The sequence below is a fragment of the Hipposideros armiger genome, unplaced genomic scaffold (assembly GCF_001890085.2).
Source record: "Hipposideros armiger isolate ML-2016 unplaced genomic scaffold, ASM189008v1 scaffold_2, whole genome shotgun sequence".
Lineage (NCBI taxonomy): Eukaryota > Metazoa > Chordata > Mammalia > Chiroptera > Hipposideridae > Hipposideros > Hipposideros armiger.
Window position 1 is genome coordinate 730823 of NW_017731352.1, and position 16396 is coordinate 747218.

Below are 16396 nucleotides of genomic sequence, written 5' to 3' on the forward strand. Positions count from 1 at the left end.
AAAAACCCACCACTTGAGCCACTTTTACTGAATTGATTTTGACTGAATTAACCTTCTAATACAGTTGTTTTCGAAGCCCTCTCTTCCCCAAATCCTATCTATCTTTCTCTCCCCATCCTGTCCTCCAGTCAATGTGCACCCTAACCCTTCACCCTCTCTCTCGCTCCCTTTCACCCTCCTCACCCCTTTTTCCTTTTGGCTTTTTCTTTCCTTCTTCCCTCCAACATGTTAAGAAGCCTTCCCATCTGCCCCTCTCTTCCAAATCACCCTCCTTCCTTTCTCCCCTTCGACTTCACACACACACAGATTCCCCAGACCTACTGGAGGAAAAAAAAAATTCTAATTGGTTTTTCTTTTATTTTGATTTGCAGAGATTTGAAACTATTGCTTGGTTGAAAACATCTGGCTGCTCATCTAGAAAGTGACTCTTAAAGGTAATACTGTGATTTTTCCACTTTTAGAGACCTATTCTTCCCAAAGGGTCTGGGTCCCTGCTCCGTGTAAACTTTTGGACCATGCCTGGGATCGCTTTCTCTCAGTACAGCACCTTTGTGGGTTGCGTGTGAGCTGTAAGATGCACAGCTGTTGGAGGGGTGGGGGAGGGCTGGACGAGGGCTGCAATGTTAATGTTCAGGAATCCTTATGTGTGACCACTTTGGAGACACTTCTTATCTTACCTTCAGAATGCAGGGGATAAGGCAAAAGTGCAGGCCACATGCACGATATTCTGAATTATGCATTAAGCTGATAATGCTCCAGAATGCAAGCTTATGTCAATAAATAACTAAGCTGGGAAGTGGAAGGAGGGCCTTTACCTGTGCGAGGGCACCCCATAGGGAGACAACCAGAGGACGCCCAGGTGAGAGGTGAAAGGGCGCTCACATACTTCTAGCGTGCTCTGAGGAAAAAGCAAGAAGAGTAAGTTAATATTGAAATTATTGTCTAATGCTTATTTGCTTTTAAATTGATTTTGCCAAGATAACAAGACTATCTCCAGCGTGGGCCCTGTGTATGCCAAGCTGCCTTTGTGGCAGGCTTAGCACTTCTGTGGAATCTTATGTAATGAAATTCTGTCTAGGGGAGAAATTCATTTGAATCTTTTAATGGGACTATACACTCTTTAAAAAGGCAAGATTTTTCATGATGAAATTTGGCAAAATAGACAGGACACTCGGGTTTGTTTCACCAGGTATCTCTTCCTGATTAATATGTAGTAGAATGGCCGTCGAAGTTAAGCTAGTGGAAGAAGCAGGATTATAAAGGATGCTATCAGTTATGTCCCTGGCCCATGATACAGCACTGCCCAATGCTGATGAAACTGATTCTTTAATCTTTGCTTTGCTTCTCCTCCTTTAGTAAAAGGCATCCACCAATGGGAACATTTTCTACTGGGAGAAATTAGCCATGGTGCATGTACACACACACACACACACACACACACACACACACACTTTTTAAAAATATTTACTTATGTCTCCCAAGGAAATGGAAAGTGACTGGCGTTGGGGACACTAGGAAGTGAATAATTGAATCTCTGTCTATTTTTCCTCACCAAAAAAAGAAGAAATCACATGTGCATTTCATTATTTTTCTAGTTTTAGACAGCAATTTGCAGACCCTGGTTCTGCAATCAGAAGCTTGTGCTTAGGTCCTCTGCAGTACTGGATGCATGTGTGAGGCTGGTTCTATAGGCATACATGAATATACACACCAACAAATTAAAACTGGAAAAAACACCCTTCTCCTCAGAGAGTTATGTCAAGCAGTGTTTAAATTAAATAATTTGCAGAGTGTGGGGGAATAAAGCTTTTGTAGCAGTATCTGGAGGTTATCTTCCTTTGGGAAATTCCTGCCATTTAGTCCAATCTGGTGCATGCCAATGAGACACACACATGCATGCACACACTAGTAGGTAGATTTTATTTTACGTCTAAGTTATATTTATTTCTTTGGGATATCTGCCATTTTGTGTTCATGTCGAGAAGGGGAAAAAGAAAGAGGCAAACCTCTTATGAAGGGTTGAGGTCATTAAGATCCAAAGAAGCGAGGAAAGGTTATTAGTGAGCAGCCATGAGGGAAAACTGACTTCTGGCATTAAGCCAGCTATCCCACAGCCCCTGGGGGAGCGTGGCTGTGATCGGGAGAGCGTTCCAGCTCAGGTCAGTGTTTGATTTTGCTCCCAGTTCATTGACGGATGGCAAAAGAGGAGACATTGTTGTGATGAGGTAATGGGAGTGGGGAAACCACAAGTAGCAGAAATTAGTTGATTTCTTGCTGCTTGTCCTGTTCATCCAATAAATAATGTAAACTTAAGGAGAAGTTTTCCGGTTAGAACCCCATGCCATGTGTCTAGTTAACTCATTTCTCTGTAGCCAAATGTATTCTTAGCTAATCAGCACATCTATCCACCTGTGGAGAAGACAGACCAATCACAATAAGGAGGGTGAATGAAATGTTAAGAAGAGGAGGAGGAGAAGAAGCAGGGGGAGGGGAAGAGAGAGAGAAAGAGAAAGAGAGGGACAGGGAGAGAAAGAAGGGAAGTATCTGCCTGTCTATGTTTAGGGAATTTTAAAATTCCTGGTTATGAAAGTTGGGGTGTTGTCAAGTGAAAATAGTTATTTTCTGCAGGCCTAAGATTATCCTTGTACACTGTAGAGACTCATTTTAATCCCTTACTTAAAAAAAAACCTTGTGAATTATAAGTGGCCTGTATAGAAGTCGTGAGTTACAGTGAAATGCACCATGAATCACATGTTCTGATTCCCTGCTTCTTTGACAAAAACACTGGTATATTAGTTTGCCTGGGCAGCTATAACAAAAATAGACTGGGCGGCTTAAGTAACAGAGGTTTATTTTCTCATAGTTCCTGAGGCTGGAGCTCTGAGATCAAGGTGGTGGATGGGATGGTTTCTCCTGAGGCCATCCTCCTTGGCCTGCAGGTGGCCATCTTCTGCTTGTGTTTTTACACAGTTGTCCCTCTGCACGCGCATGTGTCTGGTGTCTCTTTTTGTTTAAATTTCTTCTTAAAAGGATACTGGTCATATTAGATTAGGGCCCACCCTAAAGTCTTCATTTTAAAGAACTTATATCCAGATACGATTATGTTCTGAGAAGGGTTAGGACCTCAACCTATGAATTTGAGAGCACACAATTCAGCCCCTAACAACTGTACTTCCAAAATATTTGGTAGAATAATAATTTGTTCATTAATTGCTGCTAGCTAATTTAGAAATGCACTCCCCCAACCTTCACTCTCTTCTACATTTTTATTATAACTGATTAAAAGTCATTTATTACAATTAATGTAGGTGTTTATGCTTTGTTATTTTAAGAAGTGAGGGTTGGGGAGAGCGGAAAAAAAGCTTATTTAAGGAAACAGATCTCACCTGAAATTTTTTTTAAAAAGGAAGGTATCTCTTTTTCCTGTTAGAACAGCATGGTAGCAGGAAAGATAGTGTGGCAGTGGCCCTAGACAAAGGCTTTCCCAGACCATGTGGTCAATAAGGATTCAGCGCTGTAGCAGGGAGCTTCAGACAAAGACATTCCTAGACTGCATGGCCATTAAGACTTCCGCGTTTAATATTTCCGAATTCCTACCTCACCCGGGAGCGTCAGAAACTGGCACAATGGCCACATGTCCCAATAATAAATCTTAGCTGCCAACCTGGAAACCTCAGGGTATACAGCCCCGAATCCCTCCCGGGTCGGCGCTCAGCCTCTGGATGTAATCCGCTGAGCCGGTGCCAGCATCAATAAACTTTGCTTCCCAAGCCTTGGTGTCCTGTCTCTCTGTCTGAGTTTCCCGCAACAATAGTTTTATCATGGGGGTTTAAGATTAAGAGAGCAGAGTTTTAGGTTGGCTCCACCTCGTGCTAACTGAGATCTTGAATAAATGACTCAGCAGCACTTGGCCTCCAATTGCATCCCCCAGTCTCTCACAGGGAAGGGCCACTAGGCCTTCCCTTTGTCCATTAGAGACACTGTCTCAGCATCTGAATGGAGGAGTCCCAGACACACCAGGGTCCACTGGACGTTTAGGGCTGGGCTGCCAGACAGAACTTACCCATAAGTCTTTTTAAAATGTCTAATTAGGTGCCATACTCGTTCTTTGATTAAGCCAAGTGTTGCCAGCAATATTCAAATTACTGTTCTGTAATCAACTAGCATCAGCCAGCACTTTTCTCTTAAGGCCCTCAGGTTTCAACTACTTTAGAAATAGTCTGGTGACCAAGGAAATAAAAGGATCTATCGTTTTAAAAGGGCATTTCCTTAAGAAGCCCTTGGCTCCATAAAGGGGATTGTCCCATGAAAATCTACATCAAGAAACAGTCCTTAGTTTTGAAGGAAATGTGGGGAGTTGAAAGACACTTTGAGTTGAATACAAAAAGAAGGTGTTTGAGCTATGTTAAAATAACAAAAACAGGTGATGTTTACGAAGCATTTTCTCTGTGGAAGATACCATGCCAGGTTCTGTATATTTGTCATCTCTTTTAATCTTCCCATAATCCTGTGAGATGGACATGTTATCTCAAATTTATAGTTAAAAATGGCAGTAAAAAGGATTCAAACCCAGGCATTTGGGGTCCATTGCAATTTATGGCAGTGGTGCTATATTTGGATAGTAATAAGAATCACTTGGAGGAATTTAAAGAAACACACATTTTTCTATTGTACATAAAAATAAATATCAGAAATATTCAAAATCTAAACTTTAGAAACCATAAAAATATAACACAAGAGGTAATCTTTTGTTTTGATTTCTTTCTTTTTTTCCCCTTTTTTCTCTTTATTTTTTTATTATTCTTAGAGGCTACATCTCTACAAAAGATTTAAACGCAACATGGGCCTTAGAATTTGTTCTTAGAAAGAGTGATTTCACTTAGATTTTGCTGGGAGGTAAATCTAGAGAACATAATTGTTTCCTTTACATTTCATGAATACTGAGTCAGCCGTCCATTTTGGCTTCCAGATTTTTAGTCTACTGTGGTGTTGCTATTACTTTGGTGAGATTTCCACACTTGCTGAATATTCTATACCTCATGCTGCTATTTATAGTAGCTGAATATAATTCAGTAAATAGGTGCTCTAATTCTAAACTCATCATTTCTGAGTATATATTTAATTGTTTACAGAATAATGAGTGGGATGGTTTTAGGAAACCCATGACTGGTTCTCCGCCTCTTCTTTTACCTCTTATTTTCTTTTTGTTTGGATTACATCACCTTTTCAGGGTATTGAGCTCTTAGAAAAGAGACATGATTACATTTCATATATGAGCACCTTCTTTTCCTGTATCTATCATTGGAAAGGAAGGGCCAGATGTGTGTGTGTGTTTAAAAGAACCTTGAATTAATCTACATAACTGAACAATCATGTCTGCCTGCCATCCTGTCTTTTTGACATGTCGGTATGCACACCAAATGTTTGTCCACTTAACAATGAGATACTTATTTTTGTATTCCCAGATCTATTGGTATTTGCTTAGAATGCAGTTTCCTCTGTATGAACTGTGAAATAGGATCTATTTTCCCTTACCTGCTCAATAGTTCAGTACTGACCCATTCTGCTTTTTGCCCCTTATTATTTCTTATTTTGGAGGTCAAATTATGGGTTAATTGTCATATCTCCTAGTGGTTATTAAAGCAATACCCTGTGGAGAAAATATAAAATATAAACTTGTGGCTTGTCTGTATCTTGAGATTCTTCCTCAATGAAGCTGGCGTTCCTAACCTTTGGTACAAACATCTACCTGTGGCTAAGTTTCTCTTGTTACAAAAATAGCTACAAGAATGAGAATTGTTATAAAGGGGGAAAAAAAGTTCTTCGATAACTAGGATTCATCTACGACTAGAGCATTTTATTAATTACACATTGTAATCACATGGATAGTCACAAAACCAATCGTGCAAGCCTGTATTTAGAGATTTGTAGACAGAAGACTTAACGTAAACATAGAAATGTTAAACCTACTCAACTGGAACCTACAAAGAAGATAACAAGAAGGATTCTGTTCTCTGTATGATTTGTGAACAATGCTAAGTAAATATTCATCATTAATATATAATAACTGTTGCTTTTGGCAGTTCACTTTTCATTTAATTTGATAATGTGTCCAGCAAATGAAGTGGTACAGGCTACAGTGTTTTACCAACACAATTGCATATTTTCAATCATTGTTAAATGAAGGCAGCTCAAGGCAAAGCTTTAACCCCCACTAGTTTTGTGTGTGATAAAAAGAGAAGGCGCTATCAATCTTTATTGTCTGTCTCGCTTACTGTAATTGCATTCAATAGTCCACTGATTCTGTTGTCTGTGCTAATGTCAGGAACAGAGGAGAGCCAGATGCTCAGACTTGATCATATGCATCCAGTGGCTACTTTGATAAGTTGGCAGCAAGTCGCTGGGTTTGATGATAAATTGTTAACACTATAGATTATGAACAGCTGAACACTGCAAGTGTACATGGAGGAAACTTCTTACCTTGTTTTAAATCTGGCATCATGATGCTAGCTAAAGGGCATGTCATGTATTATTCAAATGCATCTTGCACTGGAAACATGCCAATGACTCATTGTATCCCTGTGAATAGTAAAAGCAACAACAACAACAAAAACCCACAGTGATTTGAACATGACATAAATGGTCCCAGGATTATGAAAAGCATTTTGAAATACTGTTTAATAGTTTTGATTATCTAATTCAACAAGATGAAAGCTACTGAGTTGTATTCACATTTAATCCATATTATATCATGTTCTTTCTGGTCATTTCTGTTATATTAGCTGATAATGAGGATGTTTTCTCAAAACAAACTGGTTTTTCATTAGTTAAAACCCATGGCAATTTGCTTGTGAAGGGACATAAATTGGAGCTGAGGGGCAAGCAATGTGTTGAAATTGTTGCCAAGATTTTGGTTCACATAGATGCTGTCTCCTCTAAGGGAGATGTGATATAGGCCATTTGTACAGAGTATACAATGTCTTATTTCTATTATGTCCATGTGACAGCTGTAAAAGTTCAGGTTGTGGGTCTTAAGTCATCGGACAGCATTTAAAGTTGTTTAAAAAGGGTAAGATGACTATAAACTGTATCATTCTTGTACCTAGACAATGCTGAGCTGTTGCCCATGTTTTAAATGCAAAATTCTAAGTACAACCAAGTGAATATTTCTTTATCATTGGAGGAATTGCTCTTGAAGTCTCTGATCATTATATGGTTCAGTTTCCCTGAAATAAATACATTTAAGAAATTCTGCTGGACTTAATGATTGGGACAAAAAAAGGTCTCTTGCCAAACTGGTATGTTTTCTTTTATTTGATAATGGAAATTTTATAATCCATTGTGTATTCCTTTTTGCCTCGCTGCCCGGTAACTAAAAAATTCAATCGTAGTCACTTTTTTAGAGCTGAGTTTTCTCTTTTCCTATTTCTTCTTTATTTTTTTCTTGTTACTCTACCTTGGTTTTCATGTCTCTCACTTGTTGGCAGAATGGGTGTATAAGGTAAATAGAGAGCTGAGAAAAGAAGGGAGGGGAAAAAAACTTTACCATGGGATTTTAAGAGCAGAGTCTTGACTTCTAGCTGACACTGGGAAAGTCACTTAAATCTGTCAAAGGGTCAGTTCCTTATCTTAAAAAAAAAAGTGGCTATAATAAAAACATTTAATTAAAAGATTCTGATGAGGATTAATTATTATGAAGTATCAACATTAAGAATGTCCAAACCTGTAGACAATTTTTATGAGTTTAGTGGAGCCAAACTGATGACAGTGCTGGAAATCTGAAATGCTCCAGAGAAGTAGAGTTTTGCAGTTTCTTTTATGCATTTGGAATCAAGGAAGGAATTTAAGGAAGATTACATGGAGGTGGGAGAAAGCAAGGTGAGGACTGGATTACAGAGTAGTTAACAAGACTATATGCACCTTGAGGGTGGTTATTCTTCTAAGGGGTCTGAAAAAGATGATTACTCTGGCATTTCAAGGGTATGTTCACCTAGATGCACAGAACAATAGATAGGGCTTGCTTAAGGCAAAGATAAACCTTTTAACTGAAGAAATTACATGCCTGGTGTATGACTACCCACCATGTCCAGTTAAAATTTATGATCAGATCACACTGTGAGGTTACTTTGAGTTAGATTCATTATAGCAACCCTTTTTCGTCCACAATAGTAAGCATTTAATAAATGTTAGTAGCTATGATGGTAGTAATTTTTATGTGAACTCTAGAAGGTAAAGATAGCACAGTATGACCCAAATGTTAGAGTTTACTTCCAACAGCATCTGAAATTGAGTTTAAACCTTAAGGCAATCTCATCCAAGATTTGGTGTACAAGTTAAATCCTGGTTTAAGCGAGCTGATATATAATAATCCCGGTTTACTCATTTGGTTATGTAAGAGATACACTCTTCATTTTATAAAACATGTTTAACTTTATAAGATTCTTCATTTTCATGTTCTTTGAAGTTATGCGGCATTTCTGTAAGAGTGAGTCATTTAAATTTATACATGATTTGCAAGAGTGTATTGTTGATCTAAAGTAAGATACTGCTCCTCTCACTCATGAGCCCTCCCTTCTTCTTCTGGATCTCTAGTACGATTGCTAATATTTTGCTTATCTGGCCACTCTGGGTTTCTTCTGGCCTCAGGGGCTGCTCCTTTTCAGACTTCTCCACTCACGCCTGTGCTCAGTCCCTGTAGGTTAGACTGCCCAGGGACCTGGCCTAGGGCTGTTTGCTTGCTCCTTCCACTCACTTCCCCTTGTGACTTCATTCAGTCTGGAGGCTTTAAATGCCACCTGTACATTGATGGCTAGCAAATTCCCATCTCCAATATGGCCCTTCTGTGGCACTTCAGTTCATGTAGCCAACTGCCTATTTGACATCACCCCTTAGATGTATAATAAGCCTAGCTTAATCCCCCCACCCCCTCCCACCGACCCTGGACCATTTCATTCTCATCATTCCTATTTTAATAAGTGTTATCATCACCTAAAATTGCTCAAGCCAAAAACTTAGTTCCATCCTTGCTTTCTCTCTTTCTTCAACCACCACAGCAATCCATTAGAAAGCCCTGCTGCGTCTGTTTCTGAAGCATCACTGATTTACTCTTCCATCTGTTTTTTCTTTCCCTGCCTTAGCCACCATGCCTAAACTGCCTGCCACTCTTAACCTGTCCTCCTGCAATGTCCTGTTGGTCTCTCTGCTTCCCCTTTGCTTCCCTTACAAGTCACGCTCTATGAAGGGACATTTTGAAAACAAAAATAAAATCACGGCGTTGACTTCTTCCTAAATCCCTCAATGGCTACCCCTCATACTTAGGATACAGGCCATATTTTGTCTGTGAGGCCCTGCTTTTCCAAAGTCATCTCTTCTGTCACCTCGTTCCTGTTCTTCAGGCACATCAGTGTTGCTCTTCCTTACTGCCGTTGCCTAGATGTTTTGTCTACTTGGAACTCTCTTGCCCCAGATTTTCACAGGACTGCCTGCTTCATGCCGTTCATGTCTCAGCTTAAATGCCATCTCATATAAGTTTTCTTGGCATGTATCCCCCATTGTTGCTTGTATTTTATTTTTTTCAGAGCTGCTCATCATCTGATTACTTTTTTGTTTATTTGCCTATTTTCTGTATTACACTACTAACATGTAAGTTTCATGAGACCACAGACATTTTTATTGGGTCTTTGGAAAAGTCATGACGCATGTTTGCAACAGATGCCACTAGTTCATTTTTGGAAGTACTACAGTCATTCGCATCTATGTTATTGCTATGTAATTTGACAGCTGACAGTTCTAGCTTCATTCTTAAAAAAAATTGAGCGATTTGGTTGAGTTTTGGAGATTTTATAACAAGTTGAAGATGCAGGACCAAACTGTGCAGTTTTGCCATATTTTACTGTTTTACTTCCATAAAGGGAAGAACGCGCATAAAGCTTGTGAAAAGTTGCATACATTTTACAGTGACAATGCTGTTCAAGAACGTCAGTGCCAACGATTGTTCATGAAATTCCGTGCTGGTGATTTTGATCTCAACGACTCTCCTCGGTCAGGGAGGCCCACCGAGGTTGATGATGACAAAATAAAGGCATTGATCGAGTCAAACCCATGTTACATGACACAAGGGATTGCAGAAACATTGAACATCCATCATTCAAGTGTTCATGATCACCTGAAGAAGCTGGGATATGTAAGCAAGCTCGATATTTGGGTTCCGCATGAACTCAAAGAAGCTCATTTGATGGCGTGTATAAACATCTGCAATATGCTCATTAAATGTGAAGAAAATGATCCTTTTTTGAAGTGACTGAAAACTGGTGATGAGAAGTAGATTGTTTACAACAATGTGGTGTGCAAATGGTCTTTGTCCTGACGTGATGATTCGCCTCAAACGACATCAAAAGCAGACATTCATCAGAGGAAGGTTATGCTCTCAGTGTGGTGAGATTTTAAAGGTATCCTGATTTTCAAGCTTCTACCAATGAACCAAACAATCAATTCGAATGTGTACTGTCAACAGTTGGACATTTTGAATGAATCCATCATCCAGAAATGTCCAGAGCTTGTTAATGGTAAAGGAGTTGTGTTCCATTGCGACAATGCGAGACCACACACAAGTTTGATCACCTGTAAAAATTATTGGAGCTTGGATGGGATGTGTTGCCACACCCACCATACTCGCCTGACCTTGTGCTGTCAGACTTCCACCTGTTTCGCTCTCTTCAAAACTCCTCGTGTGGTGTAACGTTCAATTCAGATGAGGCTGTAAATCAGCACCTTGTTCAGTTTTTCGCAAATAAAGACAGGTCCTTCTATGAATGAAGAATTATGAAGCTCACTGAAAGATGACAAGAGGTTATAGAACAAAACGGGCAATATACCATTGATTGATCTTTGTTCTTTATAAAAATAAATGACCTTTGAAAAACAGACAAAATACGTCATGCCTTTTCCAAAGACCCACTATCTTGTTTACCTCTGAGCATTGTGTTCAGAATATTGGTTAAAACCATGGATTCTGGGATCAGATTCACCAGGTTTGGGTGCTGCCACTGGCATCCACTGCTCTGCAATTTCACACCAGTGGCTTTGTTCTGTGTGGCTCAGTTTTCCCATGTGAAAATGGAGACTATGTTAGTGTCTGCCTGTACTGTTAATTTGGAGAATAAAAGATACCATATAGGTGAAATATTTGTGATAGTTCTGGCACTCAGTAGTTTTATCTAGTTTCCTCTTCACTTAGAACAATACTTCCATATAGTTGATATTTAATAAATGTGTTGAATAGCATATGAAAAGATGTATAATGATATCTTCATGTCTTGATGAATGTGCCTTTAATATTATCTATTTTAATATTAATTTATGAAAATATCTTATGACTTTTTTTGTTGTTTTTTTTTTTTTCTTTAGCTGAGCCATCCTGCTACCTATTGGCAGCTCAGCGGCTGCTCAGCTCGGGCTGGACTCGAACCACTGTTGCTCAGAGCTCAAACTCTTGAGCGAGCTCTTAACCAACTGAGCCACTCGGCCGGCCATGACTTTTTTTACCTCATTAGAATACTTTAAAACATTTATGATGTTTAACCTAATGACCTATTAACACTTATGTTGGCATTTAAATTTCTAAATTGGATATATTAAATCTTGATACATCAGTCAATAATATTTGGGAAATTATTCATCTTAAATGATGAAATTGTTTGGCAATTTTTCTTAATAGAACTTTAAAGATTGATAACTATTTCCTCTTTATATAAATAAGTATGAGTTGTTATTTGGGAAAATTATATATGGTTGAGCAAAAGGAAAATATAAAAATAATCTGTAATTCTGATTTTTTTACAAGTATTTGCACTCCCAAGCTTCTCTATGTACTGTTATTTGTATTTTGCTTTAGCTGTCTGTGTTAGCCTGGAACAAAGGTGGTTTATTGGGGAAGTAATCCCAGGGAGATCACTTGTATTGCTTTTGGTTAACTGCGTTGCTTTCTTGAAATTGAGGGTTTTTTCAGTGTTTGCTGCATGTATATAGAACTACAATTGATTTTTAAAATTGTATTCTAAGACCTTGTTAAACTTAGTAGCTTTTTTGTAGAATTTTCTATGTATACAGTTATATTGTCTGGAAAAAAACCAAACATTTTACCTATTCCTTTTCAATTTTATGCCTTTTATTTCTTTCTCTTGTCTTATTGCACTATATGGGACCTCCAGTAAAATGAAGTGGTGAGAGCAGAAACCTTTGCCTTTGTTCTAGTCTTGGAGAGAAAATATTCAATGCATGCTATTGAATGTCATGTTTGTTATAGGTTTCTAGCGGATACTATCAGATTGAGGTAGTTCCTTTATGTTTCTAGTTTTCTGGGAGGTTTTAGTTTGTTTGTCTTTTTCTTTCTTTTTTTTTTTAATCCTGAGTGGATATTATGTTTTGTCATTCCCCCTGGCCCCCTTATATATTGGAAACATCATAAATTGTTTTTCTTTTTTTCTGTTAATAAGATGAATTCCATTGACTTATTTTCAAACATGAAACCAGTCTTTGATATATGTATTATCACAACCTCTTGATTACAATGTATCATCTTTTGTATATATTGTTGGATTCAATTTGCTAATATTTTGTAAAGGGTTCTTGTGTGTTTTTCATGAGACATCTCAGTCTGTAGTTTTTTGGTTTTGTTTTTATTTTCTTGGGAAAATCCTTACCAGGTTTGGATATCAGTGTTATGTTAGCTCATAAAATGAGTTGGAAATGAGCTCTCCTCCCCTATGTTTGAAAATAATTTGTGTAAGATTGTTACAATTTCACTTTTAAATATTTGATAGAATTCATCAGTGAAACCAACTGGGTCTGGAGTTTTCTTTGTGGGAAAGATTTAAATAAAAATTTAAGTTTATGTAGTTGATATGGGGCTATGCAGATTATATATTTCTTCTGTGTCACTTCTGGCAAATTGTGTTTTATAAGACATCTACCCATTTCTTCTAAATTATTGAATTTATGAGCATAAATGTGTACATAATATTTTGATAACATTTTGTTGTCTGTAGGCTCTGTAGTGATATCTTCACTTTCTTTTCTGATATTGGTATTTTTTGTTCTCTTTTTTTTTCTCAGTTTTGAAATAAGTTTATCAAAGTTTTAAAAATCAAATTTGGCTTTGTCGCTTTTCTATTGTTTGATATCTATTCCACCGATTGCTGATTTTCCCTTTTTTTATTTTCTTCTTTCTACTTGGGTTTAATTTAATTCTGTTCTTTTTCTGTTTTGAGACAGAAATTTAGATCACTGATTTTTAAAACTGTTTTGTCTATTTCTAATATAAACATGACAGTATACATTTCTTTTTAACCATTACCTAAGCTGTAGTCCACAATTATTGATATGTTGGGTGTCTTTAGTATTCATTGTGAGTATTCTCTGATTTCTCTTTATGATTTTTTCTTTGAGCCACAGGTCAAATTAGTGTATTACTTAATTTTCAAATAGATGGGATTTTTTAGCAATCTTATTTTTATTGCTTTCATGTTTTAATTACATTTTTATTTCAAAAAAAACCCATGCTCTGTAAGATTTCAATATATTTAAATTTATTTACATTTATTTACGGTCCACTGTACACATAAAAAGAATGGTATTCTGTAGTTGTTGGATTATACTATTCTATAAATGTCCATTAGGTCAATTGTGGAAGTGTTCTATATCCTTATCAAATTTTGTCTACTTGTTATATCAGTTATTGCAAGAAGAGTATCAAACTACAACTAAGATCTTGCATATTTCTCTCTCTATTCCTGTCAGTGTTTATTCTAGGTATTTTTAAGCTCTGTTATTAGGTACACACACAGTTTGTCATGTCATAAACTCCTGATAAATTGCTAAAAGTCTATATTTTATAAAAAATAAACATGAAACCACTGGAAAAAGTGAAATAAAAATAGTCTTTGATTATGTTAATGTTTGGATTCATTATATTATGCTTTCTGGACTTAAAAATGTGAGCTAGAGGTCCTTAATTGCCAAAATTCTCTTAGGAACGTGAACCTCTCCACTTACATTCTGGAGCTTAATAAGATTATATTTGGTAACTGTGCCATCTGTCATAGCTGAAATTCTAATAGTCACATTTATGAAGCACAGATAGAAAGTGCTTGCATTTTACAAGATTTTGTTCTAGAATCAGAAGGTGAAGTAATGGAATACCTTTATATAAAATCAGTCTTGTCCTAAGCATCTGGATTTACTTAACAATTAGCTTATTGTACTGATGTATAATTAGAATGCTAATTTGCTAACCATTTCTTTCAACTATTGATACAATCATAGAAACATAGGCTTTCCACTTTGGTAAGGTCTTAAAGGCTAACTCCTTTTTCGAAAATTAAATCCCTTCTACAGTATTCCTGTCAAGTTCTCTTCCAGTCTGGAATTCAGCTCTTGTTTTATAGCTATATAACCCAGTGATGTAAGGTCTTCTGACTCTTGGAGACCAATTGCACTTCCTGGGATAAAAAATAACCTTCTTCTACCTTTGATGGGTTCCTTTGTCTCACTTTTTCTGACTCTTCACACTCCTGAGTCAAAGTGTCTGTCTCATGCAGCACAGGACAGTGGGGACCCAAAACACAATGCTTCATTTGTTTTGCCTCTCTCTCTCTCTCTCTCTCTCTCACACACACACACACACACACACACACACACACACATCCATCAACTTCAAGAATTTCATAACTTTATGCATGTGTGAGTATTATGTTGCAGGGAGGACTGGAGTGACAGAGGAGAAGATGCAAACTTTGTGGTCTTTTGACAATTGTCCTTTTTCTATTCTCTAATACCCAGTCCATTCACTTGAAGTAGAGGCCAGTTTCATTATGGAAACTTCCACTCATATTCAATGTCATCCTTGTCTCTAGTTCTGTTCTATTTTATCAATGAGAGTTAATTTCAACACAGATTGTGCTCACCCTGAATTTCTGGTGAATATTTTTTTTTCTTTCATCAGAGATAACAATTGTCTTTTAAAAATATATATTAACTGTCTACCTACATATACTGAACAGCACTAGCAATTTGAAATAAGTGTCCTGCTAATTTGAATGTCTTACAAATTTGTGGTGAGAATTGACAACACATTTAAATTATAAAAATTCTGGGAATGTGAATTGTTATCCACTATGGGGAGATTTTACATAAGTATGATCAGAGCAGGGATGCCGGCTTGATGAAAGAAAATAACTTGCTTGCAGGTTACCTAGTGATAAAGTATTGTGAAGTAAAACTTTTATTATATTCAGATAAGTAGAGAATCTGTAGCTAAAAACACATTACTGGATACCTGTTCTTTATTCCCTTCCTTAATGGATATATGAGACTAATCTTTTTTTTTTTTTTAATTTTGGGGAATTGGGGTAGGGGAACAGATGAGTTGCTGTCCTTTTGTTCTTCAGTCTAGTTGTGGAGGACATTGCTTCACTGGCACCATGTTAGTATTATCATTGCGCTCTTCCCGGGTGTGGACAGCGGCTCACGGCAGCTCAGGAAAGCTCACACTGGCTACTGGCTGCTCATAATAGCTTACAACAGCCCACTGCAGCTCCACTGCAGCCTATGCTGTCGCCGGCTACTCGTGGCAGCCCAGCTCCAGGTCGAGCTGTTGTTCACCATTTTATCTGTAGAAGGCGCAGTGTCACTGGTCTTCATGTGGGATCCAAACCGGGGCCCTGCTGCTCAGAGCTGGCATCCCAAGCCAGCTCTTAACCAACGCGCCACTTGGCCAGCCCCAGTATGAGACTAATCTTTAATTAGCACATTCACCTTCTAAATGGAAAGCCCCCAAAGCACTTTCAAACGTTAAATGAGCAACTTCTGTAAGTGAAATGTGTTGCTCAGCACGGTTGCCCATGTGGTTTCAAAAGTAAAACAGATCAGTTTCTAAAATGGTTACATTTCCCTCTACAAATTCTCCTAATATTGAAAGAACAAAGACCAACATCTTACCTAAAGTTTAAATTGGACTAATTTCTATATTACTATAAATACATTACTAAATCTTAGTATTATGATGATTATTTTTTTTTATTCAGGGTTATACAGAATTAGAACTTTTTCCTTTCAACTAAAAGAGACATTTACTTTTGTTTCATTGCTTAACAATGCATTTCTTTCATCTGTCTGTACATCCATTTTCTTCATCCATTCCTTTGTTTTTTTGAATGGTGTTGATAAAAATATCTTTGGATCTTACTTAAAAATAGACCATGTTTACCACTTAAAAGCAGTGATAACTGGGAGCAAACTGTACCCAGTTTTGCACATGACTCAGTGTCCATGAGAACTGTGTGGCTGTTTTATTGCCGTGCCTCGACTGGTTTGTTCATTGTTCTTTTTTTTTTTTTTT

At 37.5% G+C, this 16396-nt stretch overlaps 1 long non-coding RNA gene across 1 annotated transcript in view; it reads left to right on the top strand.

The window, feature by feature from the left end:
* Positions 1–369: 369 nt before the first annotated feature.
* Positions 370–16396, top strand: part of LOC109379287 (uncharacterized) — a 211942-nt gene continuing 195915 nt past the window's right edge. Inside the window, exon 1 of the long non-coding RNA XR_002123171.1 lies at positions 370–434. This is a non-coding gene — a long non-coding RNA (uncharacterized LOC109379287). The remainder of the gene's footprint in view (positions 435–16396) is intronic.